A 23,754-nucleotide genomic window follows, 5' to 3' on the forward strand; every position below is an offset into this window, starting at 1 on the left:
GGACGTGCGGGTGCAGTGTTAGTGTTACATGCTCTTCAAAGTTACACTTACTTCATCCACTGACCGTCTACTCTCTCTAGATCATGGGTACTCACAAACTTTCTCTCAGGGGCTACATTTACAGTGTAGTTTGGGGCCGAGGGCCGCACTGGTGGGGGCGGAGTCAGAGGGGGCGGGGCTAAAGCAAAACGATAACTTGTGACCATGAGGTTGCACACAGGTCCCTGCAGCAGATGCCCTCATCCACTGAGCCACCAGACCCAGCATTTACATACATCTCTCTCCCTCCTGCTGTCCCTCCTGCCCTCCCTCCATCTCTCTCTCCCTCCTGCCCTCCCTCTCCCTCTGTCATCTCACTGTGTGTGTGTCTATCTGTGTCAGCCTTCAGCCCGGGTTGAGACCGCTTCCTCAACGCGCACACACAGACAACAACACCAAAGTACTTAACAGGTCTTTAAAAGACCATTAACATATTATTGAGGCTTTGTTTGTTTTAGCGCCCCTGCTTCTCCACCCTGACAATCACTGCTTGCCCGGCCCCACAGAGCAGAGGCTTAGTTCTATTTCACCTCTTTGTGGCCTTGCATCTCCACTCTGCTCTGTGGGGGCCGGGGGAGCAGTGATTGTCAGAGTGGAGATGCAGGGGCGCTAACAGGTGAAATACAAAAAAGCCTCTGCTCTGTGGGGGCCGGGGGAGCAGTGATTGTCTGCAAGGTCAGCGCACCGCCAACGAAGGCTTGCCGGGCCACCACCGGCCCGCGGGCCGTACTAGGAGTACCCCTGCTCTAGATACACATATGCTATCTAAGAGTCAGATAGTAGCATGATCCAGGTATATGGACACATACAGTTTCTGTGTCACCCACCCAGGCTGTTGTCCTTCCACCCATCATTGCTTCATCATTCACCCAGCCATGCATCTCATATTCTTGCCTTCCCAGCTAGTCTTCAATCTCAATAAGTAAGGAATATATAAGAGCTTACCTCTGGCCGCCACCACCACCGTCTCAACTCTCACAGCTGCCGCCGCCGCCTCCTCCCCTGAAGCATCGCCCGATTCGCCCTCCGCCTCGGTGTCGAGCACCACCACCTCCACACTGGCCCCGCCACCAGATGTTCCACCTACAAAGTACATTTAAGAATGTTAGAATAAAGCAGTCACTAGTATTTGGTCTAGGAATGAAGACATGTGAAAACAATGTAATTTGTGACTGTCGTTAAAGTTAAAAAAAAAATGTCCCTTTTTCCAGGGAAGGTTGTCTTGCTGCACTTTTTGGCACAACTGATGAAGGCTGTTTTTTTAACACGCACCATTTTTCTCCACACAGACAGAAGATGGACTTCTAACAACAAGATCAAGTTGAAACCAGGTGAGAGCTCGGCTCGACCACAAGAAATGTCTTCAATTAATCGTCAGCACTAACCACTTTTCCATTATCAGTTAAACGTTTAGTTTTATTATGACTTCATTTTAATAAATGTGTTTACTTTTAATAAAGCTTTTAAACTTAAATACAATCTGTGTTTTTTGGTCCAGACTAGAGTGACTGAGCGAAAGGTTTTGCAATTTTTGCAAGCATGAGTCCAGATAGAACACTTCAAAAGACATTATGGACAATCCCAGAGGACTGCACTAAGTTGATAGAGCTATTGCTGACTAGAATCATGGGAGTTTCGCCAACCGTGCAATCTTAGTTAGCTACACAGACAGACTAATAAGAATAATCTAGTAATACCACAGGGAGTCATAGTAGAGGCAGGATAAGAATTTAGATACAGTCTACAAGAAGAGCAAAGACAATTTTGAAAAAAGTCAAATGAGGAACGCTAGGAAAAATAGGTACTAGTCTAAAATGAAAACTTACTGGGGCCAGCAGAGGAGCCCTCGCCTGCCCGATCCTGGCCCTGTTGATGAACAGCATCCGCCGCCTGCTGCTCCTGTGTCCTCCTCTCGCCCCTGGGGGGAGCTGACGTACAACATGAAAGAAAGAACAGAAAACATGGATGATTGTTGCTTGTCAATGTCAACCAAATCAAACATTTCAAAAGAACAATAACAAAATATTTCTGCGAAATTATATTGATTATGGTTACTTTTCATTTATATGCGGACCTGTGACTTCGAAAGTCACGTAACTCACTAAACAAAGTACTGAAACGTTCACCTAGGACTGGCAGGCAGCAGTCCGCAGGCAAGACGCAAAGTGACAGACAAACTCCATTGTGATTTCAGTCAGATCAGTGACAACACTAACAGTTGCCTGCTACATTACCAGTCATTTAAATAGTCAAACTATCAATCCACCGCCACTATTTTTCTTATTGTCAGGGTTACAAAGGAAGGGGCAGATTTAAGCCCTTGCGGCTCTTTTGCGCCGTTCTTGCGTGACTTTTGTGACGCAGCAGCTAAACAAAAAAGGGCGCCATGGTGCGGCGTATAATATTATAACAACGTGACGCATTTGGGAGATGCATCCCGTTATAAAGCCCTGCGCCATCAGGGGGCGTTCCGGCGCAAGGGAGGGCATTCCTGCGCTGGAACACATCCTAATAGTGGCTGAGGGAAATCTACAAAATATCAATCAGTCACCTTTAGGACAATGATGCGTCACACAAACCCTGCACCTGCTTGAAGCAGACGTACGGCTTGACCCAGCATTGGGGAGATAGGGTACCCCAGAGCATTGATGGAGCTGCGCCATCGTTGCGACGCAACTCCAGCAGTAAAGCTTCGGTGACGTTTTGGGCCCATGGGGCGCCGCCGCCGCATTGCAAATACGGCGCACCATGTTTGGTGGTGGTAGCGGGCCGCACAATTAATGGCGCATCCCTGCTACTTTGCAGGGATGCGACGGTAATTGCAATTCTGCCCCTTAGGGGCATACTTACTTACGCGTTCTGGCGCATCTCCAGAGATGCGCCAGATCAAATGCGTCACGCAAAACTACCCTTGCGACACGGCAGATGTGCCTCATTTACAATGCGGCGCGCCCTGGCGCAAGGGTAGGCACTTGCGTGACGCATCTCGTCACGTAAGAGCGGCGCATCGCTGGAGTCACGTCGCCAACGCAATGCAACTCCAGTAATGCTCAGGGCCACCCAATACTTTACATGCTGTGTCAGTCCTTTCGCCTGCTTCGAGCAGACATAAGGAATTGAATTGACGTAGCAGCGGCGCAGAAGTGCCTGCGTTAAATCTTGTAGATTTCACGCAGGCAATTTTGCGAGGCGCACAGCCGCTGGACCGCCCACCCTGCGTACTAGGAACGCACCCATTGTGGTGCAGGCCCATGGCTTTATAACGTGACGCATCTCCCTAGATGCGTCATGCTGTAAATGACTTGCAGGGATGCGGCACGTTTACGCCGCTGTTGCGTCACGCAAGGCAACGTAAACGTGGCGCAAGGGGCTTGTAAATGTAATCTGCCCCCTAGTGTCTAGCATTACGCAGTTCTGTTAAGTACACTCATACATAATAGTTACTCAGGCCAATGAGACCACGAAATAGAAAACAAATAAGCATAGTAGCAACCCCACTGAGAAGGAGAGCAGTGCACCTGAAATGCACAGAAGATTTTGAAATATAATTTAACTACAATGTAATCGTCATCAGCGGCATTATTGGCTTGCTCCATGTAAAAAACAAATATTTGCAATACAACAACACAGAGCAGGAGAAAACATCATAGTAGTGAGTGATTAAATGCCAATGGCTACTACTACTCACCAAGGCCGGGGATCTCCAAGCCGAGCTGGTCCAGCAGGTCGCGCTCGCGGTCCAGGAGGTCCGTCCAGCGATGGGTGACCTGGCTGTAGGTGCGCTGGACCCCGTAGAGGTGGGATATGGCCCAGCACACCTTCTCCCACCGCTTCCGGCGCTCCCGCATGTTATAGCCGCCGGCCGCGATCCTGCCGCCTCCCGCGATGGTCCTGGGCAGGCGGCGCTGGACAAAGTACACCAGCGCGCCCACTTCCTCCGGGCTGAATATCTCCCGGCGCGTCACCTGCTCCCCCCTCGATCTCACGCCTGCTGTCCTGCCACTGGGTCCAGCACTACTCCCCGCCGCCGCTGCGGCCCTCAAGTGCCTGGGCAGCTTCACGGCGCCTGGCTTGACCATGGTCTGGGCAGGTAAGGTAGGAAGAAGTAGAAAATTAAGAAAGAATAGGATAGGGAAGAAGAAAAGAAAAGAGTTTACAAAAGTAGTTTAAAAGTAAAGAAAAATAGCAGAAAAGACAAAAATATACAGCTAGGAAAAGAGAGGGATAGATAAGAAGCAAAATCGTAAAAAAAAAACTGAAAACAAGCAAAGGATGGGAAAGATATCAAGAGGATTAAACACCATGCCCAGACACAGGAAATGAATGAAAAACAAGATGGCCGGCGCCCGTTTCCGAGCGCGAAAGTCAGTTCGCGCGAGATTTTCCTCGCGATCTCGTGCGAACCTCTAGATTTCCCGCGCGATCTCGTGCGAACCTCTACTCGCAATGCGCTTACTGCGCGAGATTATACATAGCGGGCGGAAACGGAAATACGTCACGCAAACAAAATGGCCGCGCCCGTACTCGACCTTGGGGTAAATTCGCGTGTTGCGCTGCAAGCGGCTCGCGAATACTGCAAAAAAACTCGCGAAACAACAAGCCGCAAAAAAATAAAATGCTCATTCGCACGAATTGGCGGCTTCCGCGGTCGGTTTCGCACGACGCCGCGCCCCGCGAATAGCGCGAAAAAAACCGCAAAACGATTTCAGCAAAAGCAAAAGCAATGAGCAGGTGCAAAAGGTCAACCTCATGATTTGTAACGATTCTTTGTATTGCTTCCTGAGGGGGCCCTCCAGAATTCGGTTGCCTGCTTGCAACTATTGTGTGACCCTGCTCTGACCTTAACTGTATGCCACAAAGGTCCTGATTTACAGCTAAAGGAGCAGACAAGCAGGTGCCAGGCTGGAACTTTAAATTCTTTCAGTGACACATTAATTAGCCCCTAATTCATTATTGTCAGTTGGGGCAGGGCAGGTGTTGTAACTAATTTTGCAACAATGAAAGCACTTAGCAAGTGCAAAAGATCACTAATCAGGGCGCACTAAGGAAGCAGGTGCCAGCTAAAAAAATATTCTGTGACACATTAATCAGCCCCAAATTAATTCAGGTCACTTGAGGCAGGGAAGGTGTGCTTTGCTTTGCCGAAAATAATGTACACTGGACAACCAGAGGGTGTGGTGATGAAACAGAGGGTGGCATGGGTGGGCCAGAGGGTGGCATGAGTAGTCAGAGAGTGGCAGTGGTGACAGAGAGTGGCAGTGATGAAGAAGAGTGTCCCAAACAGGCTGGACATGTAGAAACAACAAGTTCGCAAAACTTGCGACCCGACAGGTAAGTTCGCAAATTGCGAAATTGTAAAAACCCTCGCGAACTGGCAGAAACACGGGCGAACACAAAAAAAAAAAAAAATCCGCAAATTCGCGGGAATTCGCGGATTTTGCGGATTGCGAATCCGCAAATCCGCAAAATTCGCGAACGCGAGATCCGCAAAATTCGCCCATGCTTATTGGAAATATGTGAGATGGTGCTCTAGCATGAGCTGAGACTGTCTGCAGCTTTCGGAACCATGTCCTTTAGCTGTTTCCATGATAGTGCCATACCATATACTCTTAAGTGCATTATAATCCTCGCGGTAAACTTTGGTTTGGCATTATTAAAACATGTCGAGTAAGGTGTCATATGATTTGGAATACTACCCCCTCGCCAGTTCTGGCGACGGGGGTAGCATTCCACCCTTCTAGAGGGACACGACATGTACAGAACTAGAACCCCGGTTAAAGTTAACCCGAGCCTCAGCATCACAAAATGGATGCTGCTGCCTCAGACACAAGTCTGGCCTCCTGCTGCTGGGAGTCTTTCCAGCATGGGAGGCCTTGACAAAGGGTTTCCTGCCTAGGGAGGTGCCAGCACCACCCCAGACAGGACTTTGTGTATCCAGATAGGCAGGGCTGAAAGGAATGAGACATGCCTGGGGCACACAAGGTGTCCCTGTGCATACTCCGGTTCAAACCAGTTGCTGGGGCAATCCAGCACCAGCTCAGGCGCAAAACCGGACAAAGGATAGGGAGTGTAACCACCCCCCTTCCTAGTTCCACCCATGGGAGAGACCTAGTTGTTAGTACAGCCCCCTTTAGCAGAATAAAGGTAGGCACTGGTCCCATTCCAAATTAGCTTATCCTGAACAACTCTACAAAGAAGAAACTCTGGATTTTGGCGTTCTGCTCCACAGAAGACTGAAGAAATCTCCCTTGTGGCCAAGGAGTGACCACCCTGCATCTGCAGGCACCATCAAGCATCCTAGCGGTTCACTTTATCGTCCTTCCTGGTGGAACCAGACTTAAGAGCCTAGACTTCCAGACCTCTCCGACCTCAACTCACATCTGCAGCACAGCTGAGATCAGTGGGTGGGACGAGACACGTGGGACCGGCCATCTTGAAGAAACTGCACTTCGCTTCCAGCACAACCTCTGAGGCACCCTCTAGTGAGTGCTTTGGGGATTGAGAAGCCCCAGCCCCGAGCAGCTCCTGCACCGAAGACCAGCTCTCCAGCATCCACGAGTTCTGTGTGGGGCCCTTCTGCTTGATTGCGACTCGACGCGTTGTCTGGTCACTTGCCGGCTGGCTAGTGGCCTCCGAGACAACAAAATCTTGAAACAACACCACTGGTCTGGTTGCTCCAGACTGGCCCTTGCTTCCCTGTAAAGGAGAAGTACCCCAACCCTCCTGGTCCACACCAGACGCCATCTTCACTTGCCGCATCGGTTGAATTTGCCAAGGCCTGTAGTCTCCGATCCTGGAACAGACACCACCGACAGCGAGAGTCTGCATGGGGCAGCTCGTGCCTCCATCCTGGTTGTCAAAGATGCCTCTTGGTTCAAGTGGCTGCAGAGTCAAGCGTCACCTCTTCACCTGATCGCGATATCATCATCTGGTTCCTTCCTGGTTCCACTCTGGTCACTGGCTAGTGACTTTGAACACTGTCCCCTCTGCTTTCAGGTCTCCATCTTCTTCGATCCGCCCTTGGATCACTCTAGACATCTTCCTCCTGGGCGCCTGCAGCATCTATTCTCCAAGGCTCCAGTGAATTCAACGCGGAAACCCGACACACTTTCATACCTATGCACCCGCAGCCCGTGGGTGAGGTAACGAGAGCATTTCAGTGCTCATAGGTAGATTGACTCTCCTAGTGTCCAGGTATCCTGTAGTTTTAGTCTCAACCAGTCGGAACTGTCCTTACTCACCCATTTTGTAAATTGTTCCTGCCCATTGACTTTGCATTGAAACCCGCGTGTGTGTTCCAACACTGCACACGCGTCCCGTGGGCCTCCTGCTCCTTACCTAATGTTAGGGTAGTGTAGCCCCAGCGATTCTACAGCCTCTGGGCATCCTCATTTCTTCTATCGTTCTACTTAACCCATTTACTTAGTATATGGTTTGTTGTGCCACTAGGGTACCATTGTAATTGTGCGACTTACTGTATTTTTCTAAAGAGTATTGTTATGTGCTTAGCCCTCTGATCTCATAAAGAGTTCAGAGGTGTTTGTTAGTAATAAATATATTGTTTATTTTCATAACAACCTGTGTGGTGTCCTTTCATCTGGTATTCAAGGGGTTATATGTGGTAAAACAGCTGGCTTCACATGCCAAAAGAGTTTAGCCTAAGACTGCTCTGTCCCTGCTACCATATAATAGCTGGTCTATAAGGTTGACTTACAACCAATCACCATAAGGGTTGTTTGGATTGATACAAGGTGATCACTAGAACTAGTGAGCATCATATATCAGGCCAACTTCTCACATTGGTGTGCAGCGGTTGGTATTTGAGCTTGCTGTTGTTTTTTACAAAATATAATCTTGAGATATCATTTGAAAGATCACATAAGGTACCATAGGTACATATAACAAGCTTAGAAATACTCTGAGTTCTACTGAACCTGCTGTTGTAGTAGAAAGGGCCTAGCACACACTGACTACAACTCTTAGCAAGGGATGAGTAGGAAAACCCATAGTGTAGGTAGGTGCACACACCACACCTCACTAGAAAGCATGTCTATCACAGGAGAGACCACAGTGACTCCCCTTGTGATTAGTGACCCTCCACAGCACTCAGTTTCCAGTAGATGAGACAATTGTGTACCTCCAGGAAACTGAAACAATGTTCCAACCCTACCCTTCCTTTTCTGTTAGGACTCTTAGAGACCTATGATGCCAGAAGGGCCTCTAACCCAGGCCCCTCAGACCCAGCAGATGGAAGCATACCCTCCTTAGAAGATGACTCTAACCTCCCTGAAACAGAAAATGTAGATGGTAGGGAAGATGGAAACTTATCTGATGGAGAGGTAGACAATGGCCAAGCTGTAGTCAGCAGACTCACAATGGCCAACTTAAGCTTACATGTGGATGGGTTTGGGGGAGCCCCAGACCCAGCCACAGGCAGGCCTAACCTTAGGAATAGAAGAGATAGGTCTCAATCCAGAGACTCCATCAATTCTATTCACTCCCATGTCTCTTATAAATCTGCTCAGAGGAGGATGACTTCCCCTCAGAGGAGAGAGCACGAGGCATAGATGAATGAAGTTAATGTGAGGATCCAAAGGGAAGCCTTGCCAAGGAAAAACTTACTTTTGCCAGAGAGCAGAAATTGAATGGGATAGAACCCACTGGTGGCAGCAGTATCCCTAGGGATAATGACAGGAGTTTTGATAATAGACACCTGAGTAAAATAGTGCCCCCCTATAAGACAGGGGATGACATCCACAAATGGATGACTGCTCTGGAGAGGGCCTGCAAAGTACAGCAGATACACCAGGGTCAGTGGGCAGCTATATTGTGGCTCTCCTCTGAAGGTAAAGGCAGAGATAAGCTCCTCACTGTTAGAGATGAGGATGCTAATGACTACCAAGTCCTGAAAAGTGCACTGATTGATGGGTTTGGCCTAACAACTGAACAGTACAGGTTGATGTTCAGACATACCCAGAAAACTCAAGCTCAGGATTGGACTGACTTTGTTGATTGTGCCACTAAGGCTTTGGAAGGCTGGTTACTGGAAAGTAAAGTTACTGATTATACAGGATTGTACAATCGTATAATGAGAGAACACATCTTATATAAATGTCAGAACCAGTTGTTGCATCAGCACCTGATTGAGGCAGATCTGACCTCTCCCCAAGAATTGGGAAATAAGGCAGACAGATGGGTCAGAAACAGGGTTAAGCAGCAGAACCAGAACCAGGGTGGTGGCCAGAAGAAAGCAGACCAAAAGGGTAGTAATCAGAATCAACAAAATGACCAGAAGTCTTCAACAGGGCCCCTAAAATCTAAGGAGGGTGGGTCCCAGAATTCCCAAAAGAAGAAGAATGATGGTCAGAAGAAACCATGGTGCTAATACTGTAAAAGTAAGACTCACTGGTTTAGTGAGTGCATCAAGAAAGGATCAGCTCCTACCACTACTGCCCCTAAGGCACCTGCACCCCCTAGTACAGTTAGTAGTGGTAGTGTACCCCCCAAGGCTATAGTTGGGTTAACCCTGGTAACTGAGGTGGGTTCTGACTTAGTCAGAATACCTACTCAGGCTGTTCTTGTTTGTAGTGGGGACATGGATATGACCCCTAGTGTAAGTCCCAGTACTCTGGGCAAGTACAGGCAAACGCCTTTGATCAATGGAAAAATGGCTCAGGCCTACAGGGACACATGTACCAGTGTCACTATGGTGACACCAGCCTTTGTGGACCCTGATCAGATCATACTAGGTTCAGACTACCAAGTGGCCAATGCTAGCTACGTCACTACCAATCACAGTATGGCAGTTGTTAACTTCTCCTGGGGAGGGGTAACTGGCCTCAAAAGGGTTGTAGTTAGTTCAGACCTTCCAGTGGAATGTCTTTTGGGCAATGATTTGGAATCCTCCTTATGGTCAGAAGTGGAGTATAGGACTCATGTGGAAATCTTAGGTTTGTCAGCACATTTCCTTGCTGTGACCAGGTCACAGGCCAGAAAATGCCCAGCGGAACAGGTGCTGGATCCTGGAACAATGGACCAGACACCACCCAAGAGGAAGAGCAGTAGGGTTAAGGCAGTGCCTTCCCCCCTGCCTCAGGTTGAGGACCAGCCCTCTCAGGAGGAAGACCCAAAGACCCCAGAAGGAACTGTCCTAGAAGAACTTGAACCTGAACAGGTTGAATTTCTTGGGACAGGAGGACCTTCCAGGGCAGACTTGAGACAGGCACAGTTAGACTGTTCCTCCCTTGAACCCCTCAGACAGCAAGCTGCTGGTGAGGCTGCAGGGAATACTACAGGTACCCACAAGGTGTACTGGGATGAAGGACTCCTATACTCTGAGGCAAGAGACCCCAAGCCTGGTGCTACCAGGAGGCTGGTCATCCCCTTGTCTCTAAGAGGTTTCCTTCTTACCTTAGCCCATGAGATTCCCCTTGCAGGACACTCAGGCCAGAACAAGACTTGGGACAGGCTTGTCCCTCACTTTCACTGGCAACACATGTCTGAGGACACAAAAGAGTTTTGTCGCTCCTGTGTCACCTGTCAAGCCAGTGGCAAATCAGGTGGCACAACAAAGGCCCCCCTTATACCACTACCTGTGGTGGGGGTACCTGTTGAAAGAGTGAGGATTGACATTGTTGGACCAATGGACCCCCAATAGCATCTGGGCACAGATTTATACTAGTGGTAGTGGATCATGCCACCAGGTATCCAGAAGCTATTCCCCTTAGGACCACTACAGCTCCTGTTGTGGCCAGGGCCCTACTTGGAGTTTTCTCCAGAGTGGGGTTTCCTAAGGAGGTTGTCTCTGACAGAGGTGGAAACTTCATGTCATGATGCTTGACTGCAATGTGGAAGGAGTGTGATGTAAATTACAAATTTACCACACCCTATCACCCACAGTGCAATGGGCTTGTGGAGAGATTCAATAAGACAATGAAAGGGATGATAAAAGGGTTTCCTGAAAAGCTTAGGCGAAGATGGGACATCCTTTTACCCTGCCTTCTGTTTGCTTACAGAGAGGTCCCACAGAAGGGGGTTGGCTACAACCCTTTTGAGCTTCTGATTGGGCATCCTGTAAGAGGGCCCCTATGTCTTGAGAAGGAAGTATGGGAGTTACCTCTCAAAAAGCCTAAGCTTGACATAGTGGACTATGTACTTGGTCTCCGCTACAGGATGGCAGAGTACATGGAGAAGGCAATCAAAAACATTGGGGCCAGCCAAGCACTTCAAAAAGCTTGGCATGACCAAAAGGCTGTCCTAGCTGTTTACCAGCCAGGACAGAAGGTGTGGGTGTTGGAGCCAGTGGCCCCAGCAGCTCTCCAAGACAAATGGTCTGGACCCCACACCATCATTGAGCAAAAGGGAGAGGTCACCTACCTGGTGGACCTTGGAACTCCCGGGAGCCCCCACCGGGTGCTTCATGTTAACAGGCTCAAGGCATATGTTGACAGGGCGGACATGGGCTTGCCCATGGCCACAGATGATCGACAGAAGGAAGAGAGTGAACCTCTCCCAGACCTGCTTACTCAGAACCCTGATGATGGGTCAGTAGATGGTGTGGTCTTTTCTGACAGCCTCTCTGAACATCAACAGAAGGATTGCAAACAGGTTCTTCAATCCTTCAGACATATGTTCTCTCTGACCCCCAGTCAGACAAACTGGTGCACCCATGAGGTGGACACTGGTGACAGTCTGCCTATAAAGAGTAAAGTCTACAGGCAACCTGACCATGTCAGGGACTGTATCAAGAAAGAAGTACAGAAGATGTTGGAATTGGGAGTCATTGAACCCTCAGAAAGCCCTTGTGCTAGTCCTGTAATTCTAGTGCCAAAGCCTCACACACAGGATGGTAAGAGAGAGATGAGGTTTTGCGTAGATTACAGGGGTCTCAATGCTGTTACTAAAACAGATGGCCATCTAATACCTAGGGCAGATGAACTCATAGATAAATTGGCTTCTGCCAAATTCTTGAGTACATTTGACCTGATAGCTGGTTATTGGCAAATCAGGTTAGCTGAGGAGGCCAAGGCCAAAACTGCATTTTCTACCCCAGGAGGTCATTACCAATTTGTGGTGATGCCCTTTGGTTTGAAAAATGCACCTGCCACTTTTCAAAGGTTGGTGAACCAAGTTCTCACTGGGTTGGATGACTTTTGTGCAGCATATCTAGATGATATTGCTGTCTTCAGCTCCACCTGGGAGGATCACCTGATCCACCTGAGGAAAGTTTTGGAGGCCCTGCAGAAGGCAGGCCTCACTATCAAGGCGACCAAGTGCCAGATAGGGCAGAGTCAAGTTGTGTACCTGGGCCACCTTGTAGGTGGAGGCCAGGTTCAACCATTGGAGAGCAAGATACAGGCCATAAAGGACTGGGCTCCTCCAACCACCCAGACACAGGTCAGAGCTTTCTTGGGCCTGTCTGGTTACTATAGGAAATTTGTCAGAAATTATGGGACCATTGTGACCCCACTTAATAACCTGACAAGCAAGAAAATGCCAAAGAAAGTTCAGTGGACAGTTAGCTGTCAAAAGGCATTCGATGACCTGAAGCAGGCCATGTATACTGCACCTATTCTCAGGAGTCCAGACTACTCCAAAACCTTCATTGTCCAAACAGATCAAATCAAGTCAAGTCAGGATATTTGTATTGCGCACATATCAGGTCCAAAAAAGTCTCATGGCGCATGCAGACGATTCTGACCAAAAGGGTAGATAGCAAAGATTAGCAAAAAAGCCAGGTCTTAAGCTTCTTTCAGAAACTAGTGTGTTCGGAGGTTGTGCGCAGGCTGAGAGGCATTTTATTCCAGAGGGATGGAGCCAAAAAGGAGAAAGCGCGACCTCCATTCCTGGCAGTTTGAATTCTCATAGGAGTGAGTAGTGACTCAGTGCTTGATCTCAGCTGCCTCCTTGGCATGTACCATGTGAGTTTCATGGTCCAATATTTTGGGCCCCTTCCATACATATGTTGGTGTACCATACATAGTGTTTAAAACGTGATCCGTTTTTTCACAGGAAGCCATTGTAAGGTTTTTAGGCACGGCACAGAGGGGGATCGTCGAGGTAAGTCCAGGACGAGGCGTGCTGCCGTATTCTGCAGATCCTGCAGCTTCCTAATGTGGCATTCATTTGTGGCAAGTAGCAGTGAATTGCCATAATCAAGTCTGTTTATAGTGAGGCCTTGTACTAAGGGCTTACGGGCTTCAGCTGGTATCCACTTAAAGACCTTACGTAAGCTGCACATGATGCCAAAACAGGTACCGACAATGTGGTTCACCTGAGCTTTCATGGAGAGCTTATTATCCATGTGGAGACCTAGGTTGCGGACAGTTCTGGCGACGGGGGTAGCATGCCACCCTTCTAGAGGGACACAACATGTACAGAACTAGAACCCCGGTTAAAGTTAACCCGAGCCTCAGCATCACAAAATGGATGCTGCTGCCACAGGCACAAGTCTGACCTCCTGCTGCTGGGAGTCTTCCAGCAAGGGAGGCCTGGACAAAGGGTTTCCTGCCTGGTGAGGTGCCAGCACCACCCCAGACAGGACTTTGTGTATCCAGATAGGCAGGGCTGAAAGGAATGAGACATGCCTGGGGCACACAAGGTGTCCCTGTGCATACCCCGGTTCAAACCAGTTGCTGGGGCACTTCAGCCCCAGCTCTGGTGCGAAACCGAACAAAGGATAGGGGGTGTAACCACCCCCCTTCCTGGTCCCACCCATGGGAGGGACCTAGTCGCTAGTACAGCCTCCTTTAGCAGAATAAAGGTAGGAGCTGGTCCCATTCCAAATTAGATTATCCTGAACAACTCTACAAAGAAGAAACTCTGGACTTCGATGTTCTGCTCCACAGAAGACTGAAGAAATCTCCCTTGTGGCCAAGGAGTGACCCCCCTGTATCTGCAGGCACCATCAAGCGTCCTAGCGGTTCACTTTGTCATCCTTCCTGGTGGAACCAGACTTCAGAGCCCGACGAGACCCGGACTTCCAGACCTCTCCGACCTCAAATCACATCTGCAGCACAGCTGAGATCTGTGGGTGCGACGAGACACATGGGACCGGCCATCTTGAAGAAACTGCACTTCACTTCCAGCACGACCTCTGAGGCACCCTCGAGTGAGTGCTTTGGGGATTGAGAAACCCCAGCCCCGAGCAGCTCCTGCACCGAAGACCAGCCCTCCAGCATCCACGAGTTCTGCGTTGGGCCCTTCTGCTTGATTGCTACTCGACGCATTATCTGGTCACTTGCTGGCTGGCTAGTGGCCTCCTAGACTACGAAATCTTGAAACAACACCGCTGTTCTGGTTGCTCCAGACTGGCACTTGCTTCCCTGCAAAGGAGAAGTACCCCGCACCAGAAGCCATCTTCACTTGCCGCTTGGGTTGCATTCGCCAAGGCATGTTGACTCTGATCCCGGAACAGACACCGCCAACAGCGAAAGCCTACGTGGGACAGCTCGTGGCTCCATCCTGGTCGTCGAAGACGCCTCCTGGTTCACGTGGCTGCAGAGTCAAGTGTCACCTCTTCACCTGATCGCGACGACATCATCTGGTTCCTTCCTGGTTCCACTCCGGTCACTGGCTAGAGACTTTGAACACTGTCCCCTCTGCTTTCAGGTCTCCATCTTCTTCGATCCGCCCTTGGATCACTCCGGACATCTTCCTCCTGGTCGCCTGCAGCATCTTTTCTCCAAGGCTCCATTGACTTCAATGCGGAAACCCGACACACTTTCACACCTATGCACCCGCAGCCCGTGGGTGAGGTAACAAGAGCATTTCGGTGCTCTTAGGTAGATTGACTCTCCTAGTGTCCAGGTACCCTGTAGTTTTAGTCTCAACCAGTCGGAACTGTCCTTACTCACCTATTTTGTAAATTGTTCGTGCCAATTGACTTTGCTTCGAAACCCGCGTGTGTGTTCTAACACTGCACACGCGTCCCGTGGGCCTCCTGCTCCTTACCTAAGGTTAGGGTAGTGTAGCCCCAGCAATTCTACAGCCTCTGGGCATCCTCATTTCTTCTATCATTCTACTTAATCCATTTACTCAGTATATGGTTTGTCGTGCCCCTAGGTCACCATTGTAATTGTGCGACCTACTGTATTTTTCTGAAGAGTATTGTTATGTGCTTCATCCTCTGATCTCATAAAGAGTTCAGAGGTGTTTGTTAGTAATAAATATATTGTTTATTTTCATAACAACCTGTGTGGTGTCCTTTCATCTGGTATTCAAGGGGTTATATGTGGTAAAAAAGCTGGCTTCACATGCCAAAAGAGTTTAGCCTAAGACTGCGCTGTCCATGCTACCATTAGGATAGCTGGTCTATAAGGTTGACTTACAACCAATCACCATAAGGGTTGTTTGGACTGATACAAGGTGATCACTAGAACTAGTGAGCATGATATATCAGGCCAACTTCTCACACTCCAGAGCCACATTGTCATATGTGTGGATTAAAACAATCACTCCATTGGCCACGCAGCATGATCTTGTGATGGCTATCAGCTCTTGTACTTGTGCCGAGGCTACATTATACAAGTATGATGTTTCAACAATGTATGCTATTGTGCAAACCGCATATTCATCTCCAAACTTCCTTGCTGGTCTTTCAGGCAAAAACCATTTAGAAATAAAATTAAATCAGTCAATTTGATGATAGATGATAGATCTTGTCTGGTCTTGGTTTGGGACATAATTCTTCTACATTAATGCAGTCATTGTCAAAATCCTTGTCTCCATCATTGACATCTTTTCCACCAGAATTTGGTAAGAGTGTGGCAGGATTAAGGGTATTGCAACATCTGATTAAAAAAAATCTGCCACAAAGATAGTCTGCTCACATTTTCTTAAACAGCTGCTCGTTAGATGCTGAGTGTGAGTTTGAGTCAGAAAAATCTCAGTTGAATGAGGGACTAACACCATAAGTATATAAGCCATCACAATTCATTCACTCTGCTGAATGGCAAGACAGGTAGCAGCAGTGTTACTCATGCAGTCCAGAAGTGTGGTAGCTACAGGGTCTAATGTAGCTAAAAAGGAATCCACTGGTAGCTTTGCTCATCTGTGTTGCTGAGCATATACTGAAAGTGAAATCCCTTCTTGCTTATGGCAGAATAAATAAATATATTTCATGCAATTTAGCATTCTAAGAGTGAGTTGAGTACAAAGACTATGTCTGGCCTCTAGGAAGGCATTAATGCATTAATTTTCCCAGGGCGCTGTATCACCCATATCATTGCTTTGCCATTTGGGAAAAGTTTGGAATCCACTGATGAAAGTAGCTAACCATTGCCAAAAACATTCACACTTCTATCTGGTTGTTGGTGGCTTCCTTTTCTGAACTGCACTGATGCATTCTGTGGACACCTTCCTTACTCCTTTCTCAAATATGTGACCCCGTAAACAACTAATTTCAGACAATCTTCCAATTTAGTTGGGGCCACTTTGTGGCCATGCTCTGCAAGATGATTTGGCAATGCAATCGTATCAAGTTACAGTCCTCTCTTGGTTTGGACGTGACCATCAGGTCATCTATGTGTTGCACCAACACTGATTTACAAGGTAGATTCAAACTCTCTAAATCTTTCTTCAGAATTTGGGAGAAGAAATATGGACACCCTGTATAGTCCTGTTGGATTTGACACCAGACCATTATTCCATTTAAAAATCTGAAAGCAAAGATATACTGGCTGTTCTCATGAAGATGAATGGAGAAGAACAATTGACACAAATCAACGATAGTGAACGATCCCACGTTAGCAGGTATCTGGAACAAGATGACAGCAGAATTTGGCACCTCAGTACTACCTGGGACTACCATATTATTAATTTTGTGCAGGTCCTGCACTACTCTCCACTTGTTTCTCCCATGACCAGAGAGTTCCAGGGACTTGCTAGCAGTTCTCTAGGATGCCTTGGTCAAATATTTTATCAATGACAGGTGCCATTCCCTCTGCTTTTCAAGTCACCTTGTGTTGAGGAGTACGAGTAAACATTACATTAGGTTTTGCCTAGATCTCTACTGGCTCTATTCTTTCTGTTTATCCAATTTCTTTTCGTGAAAAATCCCAACTGGGCTTGTGTCCCAATTTATAAACTGGGGGTCTTTCTCAATTGATCTATTTTTTACAGGGACATTTGCTGACACCTTTTTCGTGATCTGCTTGCTTTAGAGTCCTGCAACTTGGACTTCTTTTCCCTAGAGGGGTAGGTTGACAACCTTCATCAGTAAAACCATGGAGCAGATAGCATCTGTATTGATCAGAAATTACATTGAGTGACCACTCACCTCACTATCTACATTTGGGGCACTCTTTTGTAACTATAGAACTTTACCAAGCATGACATCCTCCTCCCCCTCAGGCACTGTCATTGTACCTGCATTTGGCTCGGTCCATTAGGAACTCCGAGTGTGGCTGCAATCTGAGCAAAATTGCTGTTTATCACTTCATATTATAATTCATCATTGGGGCTGAAGGCAAGTTTTCATTGAACTGTCTTTGATTCTACATATGCTGTCTTTGATTCTACATGGACTGGGGCAGTTGACTGAGTTAAACCATTCTGTGCCATCTGATTCATTTTCTGGCAAATATATGAACCATTTGATACTTATTGCGCACTCTTTCTGGATTAAGTCTACATTCCCATTTTCAATATCCAAGTTTTCTACAAAAGTGACTAGGTATAGTCTTTCTTTACATATTTCTGTTAGTATTAACCACATGTGAATGGTCTACCACTCCTTTAAGAGACAACCTGTAGAAATGTTTATTTATTCTGCACAAATAGAAAATCGTTACTCCGAACACCAACTCTGTCCATACATGAATTTGCACCGGACAAAAGACCTGAATCAAATCCAGGATCTCACAACTGAGAAACTTTCCCTTTCCTATCACCTTTCTGCAAGTACTTTGTAATTGCTATTATAAGCTTCTCCTTAATCTCCCTCTGCTTCAAAGCAAAACAGTCACTACAGTACATGGCATAATTCAAAATCTCATCAAGAGATTCTGCTTGCCAACACATCACATTCTGCTGAATATATAAACTAATCTCTTGATTCAAACCCAATGTAAAAGCTGAAGCAAATCCACCAACACCTTCTATTGCAGGGTCATTGACTCCGCTACGATGTCTTTTAATCTACATCAATCGCTCCTAATATGCATGCATGCACTGATTCATTAGGCTGATGTGTTGCACTATTAATTTTTTACTAACATGTTTCTTTTTGCGGCACTTTAGCCTTCAACTGTTCGATCTCTAATTTAACATTTACCCATCACAAGCGAAGATGGACCATTCTAAGGTGAAAGTCTTAGAGGTTATTCATCTGGTCAATTTACAAGTGCCTTGCACTTCATGCACCAATCTTTAGGAATGATGATCTCCAAACAGATTCAAATCAATCCAGGGAACCTTTAAAATCATCACAATTCTTTGCATCTCAGTGCACAACTTCTCTGGTTCTTCTCTAAGCTTTGAACATTTTTTGTAAATATCAGAAGATCAGATCTTGTTCACAGCACATGAAATTATGCACCATCATGTGCTTCACTTACAGGGTATCCTTTAACCACTTCACACTCAGAAACACTTACACAAGTTTTGTTTTCTTTTTCCTCTTCCATTTGTTCCTGCTTTATCCCTGTCTACAACCATTTTTCTTTATATCCTTTTGAATTCTTTCAATTGATTTTAAGTCTCACAATTGTTTTTCAAGTCTCTCATATTTATCCTCAAAGTTACTCGTTCCGTTTCCTGTATTTCACTATCATTCATATCCCTTCTATGGTTTGTAAGCCATCCCTTTTTATGCATATCCAAGTCAAGTTCATTCGCTAATTCTTCAACCTTATTATATGCATCCCAAGCACACCTTGCTGCTTCGATACTCAAATATTAAGATTATCATTCAGCATAAGACAATAGTCTGTCTTTATTAAAATTATCAGTGTACTTGATCTTGATATAACAGGGATTGGTTCTCAAGCTTTTCTCCCCTGCACTTGTGGACCTTAGTCATCATTATACGGAGGTGGTTTCTAATTTAAGGAATCATTTAAAAATACATCCTTCTCATCAGAATCACAAGAAAGTGATTTATTTTCTTCTTTTTCCTTATCATTTTTAGTTTTGCTTTTCTCATTATTTGCTATTTTCTTTTTGTCTGTTTCTTTAACAATCGCAGCCACCACTCTCACTCCTTTAACATGCCCTCCCTCCATATTCTCTTCTGCATTTGCCCTCCTGCATCTATCCAATGATTCACTATTTTTCTAGCCTGACCTTTCAACATTTTCTTGCCCTCTTTCTCATTTGCCACAGACTCCAATTTGTTCAATACTTTGAACTGTGCAGGTCTAGGCTGTGGCGCCACCTCATACATAACAAGTCTCAAATACTGAATCTCACGTTCACAGTACCATTCAAAGCAAATTGCATATGTTTATCATCCGTAGTAATGTTATAAAATGTATTGAGCCATAACCAAGTATTAAAACCTGAATTTATCAACATTTCTTGGGCAGGATATCACTCACAAGCAGCAGTTGCAGACTTTTTCAAAGAGGAACACATTTTCTTTCAAGTTAGATTGAGCAACACATGCAATTAACCGATCAAAATTCAATTTCCAAATGAGACTTGAAACACAAACCTTTAATTCAAAATTAGAAACTTTGCCTGCCTACTGGTATATAGGAAGGACTCAAACTCCCCACAAACAAGGGAAAGCCAGGATGTTTTAGTGTTTCCCTGAAAACAACTTCAATCACACTAAGATAAATCTCTGACCTGCAGCAAATCTATCTCTGAGTCTATATATTTATTTCATGTCTACAAATATATGAATGACACAGCCCTAATTAGTTCAAACACAACCAAACCATTAAGGACTCATAAAGACAGACACCTTTAGACATGTTGATGTATGCCTTCAGCAGATAATCAACTTAAATAATTGTATTGCAAGATCTTGGATTACTTTGAAGACATTACCCCAAAAACAATACCACATCAAAATACAAAATTTCTATAAACAATTTCGGCAAATCATGTGAAACATTTACAATACAATGCAGATTTCAACTTTAACGCGATTTATGTGCAAGCGTCACATAAACACAAAACCATTAACAAGACAGGAATCACCACGCCTCAAATCAATTACTCACTCAAAGTCACACAATTTACGCTGCATAACAATCCATAAACCTTTATGTAAGACAGTTCTTATTTATTCTCACCCAAAACAATTCCAGCAACTACTTTAACCAGACGTGTACCTTCCAGCTATTCTGGGACCTGAACCTATGGGATCTAAAACTCACCCTAACTATAACAATTTAAGAAAGGTGCAGATTCAAATTACAGAATTGCACTGACATCATCAAGTTTGTTTAACTATCCAAGTTCTGAACAATCCACTGCTACCTAAAACGGCAGTGTCTATACATAACAAGCATTGGCATAGCCAATAGGTCTCGCCTTTGGGGCCTTGTAAGTGTTTAGTTAGAGCTAGGCTGACTCGAGGCTCGACATAAAAAGCCAGATCTTAGTGAGACCACGTATGTCACAGTCAACAAGGCTGCACATAGGAGTCAGCAGAAAACCTGCCACAGGGCGAGTTGTAAGGGAAAAGACACAGGAAACAAATGAACATGTCCTGAATTAGTTCCACTACAGCGAACACTGAAGTACCCTTGCTTTCTGATGTATGGATGTAGAATAATAGAGTGTGCAATAGCAAACTAACAGCCAAACTAAAAGATGTATGAGTTGTATAAATGTATGAAACTGGAGAAAATAATTGTTACATTGAGGGCTGTCTTCTTAGCTGTACTTTTATAACTTGTTTAAACTCATCAAATTAATGATGCTATGAATTCTGTAATTTTGAAGTTGATGTATTGTAGCGTAACTGATTATTTGATCTATACAATAAATCATAACGTACCTACCCTCTCTTGCATGGCATAAAGGCCAGCACTGGTGGTAAATCCCAGAAAAAGAAGTCACCAATGACAATTCTGAATAGAATGCCTCCAGTTAAAATTCATATCTTCAATTGCAAGAAGCCTCTCTAGATGCAGGAATTATTTCTTGAGGCCATCGGACCCTCCCACACAGTCTGGTCCAATGTGTGTCAGGGAACCAAGGCTGCTATTTACATTAATACTCAACTCCATACCAGGCATGGTCTTCCTAAGCACTCCTCTAAACAGGGCCCTCTTTGAAATAATGAACTGCCCCTGAATCTACCCTCCCAATCAGTTACTTCTCAGCCCCAACAATGAAGTAAAAAGGATACCAGAGGCAAGGCCCTTCTTTAGGACAATGGACAAAGTCCACACCCAGTCCTGTCCAACTAACAGCAAACTGAATCCGCTGTTATGATGGGGCAGCCACTCCGGCCACCAGCCTGCCCTGAAGCAAAGCTGTAAGCCTCTAGTTCTCAGAATTATCTGGACATCCCACATTTTTCTTGGCTAAAACTCACAGTAGTATTTGCAAGTCATATCAAAGGCCAATGCACATGCAAAAACCTAGAAAAAATTGTAGCTGTACATGGACATTTACTATTGTATAAGTATTGTGAATGATAACTGTGAAATGATGCACAGGGGAGAAGAGTGACTGCAAATTGCAGTTAGTGTCTATATGCAAGCAATCCCACTTCCAAACACACAGTTGCAGTCGGAGAGCAGGAGCAAATACTCACCAAAATGCATCAAATGCTGCATTTTAAGAATACTATTGTGTGAACAAGTCCATCCTACTCCAGTTGTTGTTTCTCCTTATCCAAACTCATTGATGCTCTAACCACAACCTTAGTATGTCAAACTAGTAATCATTATGCCCAGCAAGCTTCAAAATACATTCATATAAAGTCTTAATCATCCAGTTAATACACACATTTAAATACTGTTAGTAGTGGGACTTGCCTTGCATCAAAAGAAGAAAAAAGAGAAAATACCTGAAATACAGGGAACTTGACATTCTTGGATAACAACTCAATTTTAAAACGTTAGCTCTCCAATCCAATGTAGATCTAAACAATCAGTTAGGAACTATAGATGCTTCCTGATCCACAACATCCTGCCAAATGCAGGTACCAGCACTATGAAATAAACTACACAGGAACTTCAAGCCGCCACAAGAACATACATGAAATGTAAACAAGGGTTACAACTCAGTGGATTCTGTGCATCACAAAGTAACATGAGATGTTTCAGACATTTCACACTTCAAACCTACACTTCATCAAAAGTTAACTGGGTACCTCCCTTACGTAACATGGAACGCAAGAAAATGTTACAAGGAGGCTTTAAAACACTGACAAATTACAGAGGTAGAGGGTCCTGATCCCCCATCAATTTCCACCGCCTTGCCCTGTGAATCAAAGTATTGTCACTGAGGTTGTCACTGGAATGCGGTTTAAAGTAGCTAGTTTGCATAAACATCGCAGTGATCCTTTCGTGATAGACACTGTTATAAATTGAAGGTTCTAAAGTGCATACGGAGTATAAACAATGGTTTTCTGAACTACAAAGCCAAGTCGGTAATGGATAAAAATGCACCAGACGGCATGGAAAGTATACACCAAGAATACGGAAAGCTGAAAGAAGGCAAATGACAAAGTTTAAAAGGTGCTGCTACCAGATTAAAGTGTTTAGCACAGCGGTTTGAACATCAATCAAAGATTTGAAAGCACAGTTTATCTAAACAGCATCAGTAATTTTAGAACCACTTGCAAAACAATTTTTTTATCAGCCATCATTTGGCAAATAAAAAGATAAATAGTAAATAATATTTCCTTAACATGTACAGCTATAAAACAAACATTCCGTTCTATCACAAAACACATCACTTCAGCACAGTGAAAGATTTCGCGTTCGGACAGTGAAGCATGGAGTCAGATCATTGATTTCTTCTTACACAATTGAACAAATGTCTTAAATACCTGCAGTTGGGTGGGGGATCAAGCGTTATTTCCGCCTGCGCCTTTTGAATTTTGTGGGAGAAATAATAAGAAACACAAAGCGTTTGAAACACTGTGCGGAATAAATCAGAAGTGCACTGCCCTCTACCACCATGCAGATAAATGCAACACTCGGTTGGCTGCCTTCAGTATCGCGCAATACCCACTAAACACTGTTAGTTTAGCGGAAAAGGCTATTTATTAGGACAGGGTTGACAACCAACTTTAAACATAACACCAATAAACAGTTAAAAAATACCCAACCTCATGTCTTTCAACCATCATTCACTCCCGTACTCCAATTACTCACTCTCAATTCACCCCACGACCTCTTCACTTATACCATTCACTTCCTCACTTCTCTTTCAACCTCCTTCAGCATCTCTAGCCATCGCACTCCTGCCTGCCACACCCCATCCTTTACCTGTATCCCCCTCCCTGGAAGGGTGATTATGCCCATCATAAACTTCCCACTCCTCCCAAGTACTGCAAACACCCCCTTCAACCCGTTCTGAACTGGCACGCTCCTGTAAAACAAAAACCCTTTCCCCCTCCTAAAACCTGTAGGGCAGGAGGGAGGTCAAAACTTCCTTGACCTATTCCCTGAGGCGCTGGGGACAGGAAGAGGAAGGACTTCCTCCCCTACCCCCTTTTAAACAGTAGCCTATAACCCCAACCCCTAAGCCCTAACAACCTGTCCCTCTCGTGCAAACTCCCCAGGGGAAGACTGGTCTGCC

This window comes from Lissotriton vulgaris, chromosome 2_1 (assembly GCF_964263255.1).
Source record: "Lissotriton vulgaris chromosome 2_1, aLisVul1.2, whole genome shotgun sequence".
NCBI lineage: Eukaryota > Metazoa > Chordata > Amphibia > Caudata > Salamandridae > Lissotriton > Lissotriton vulgaris.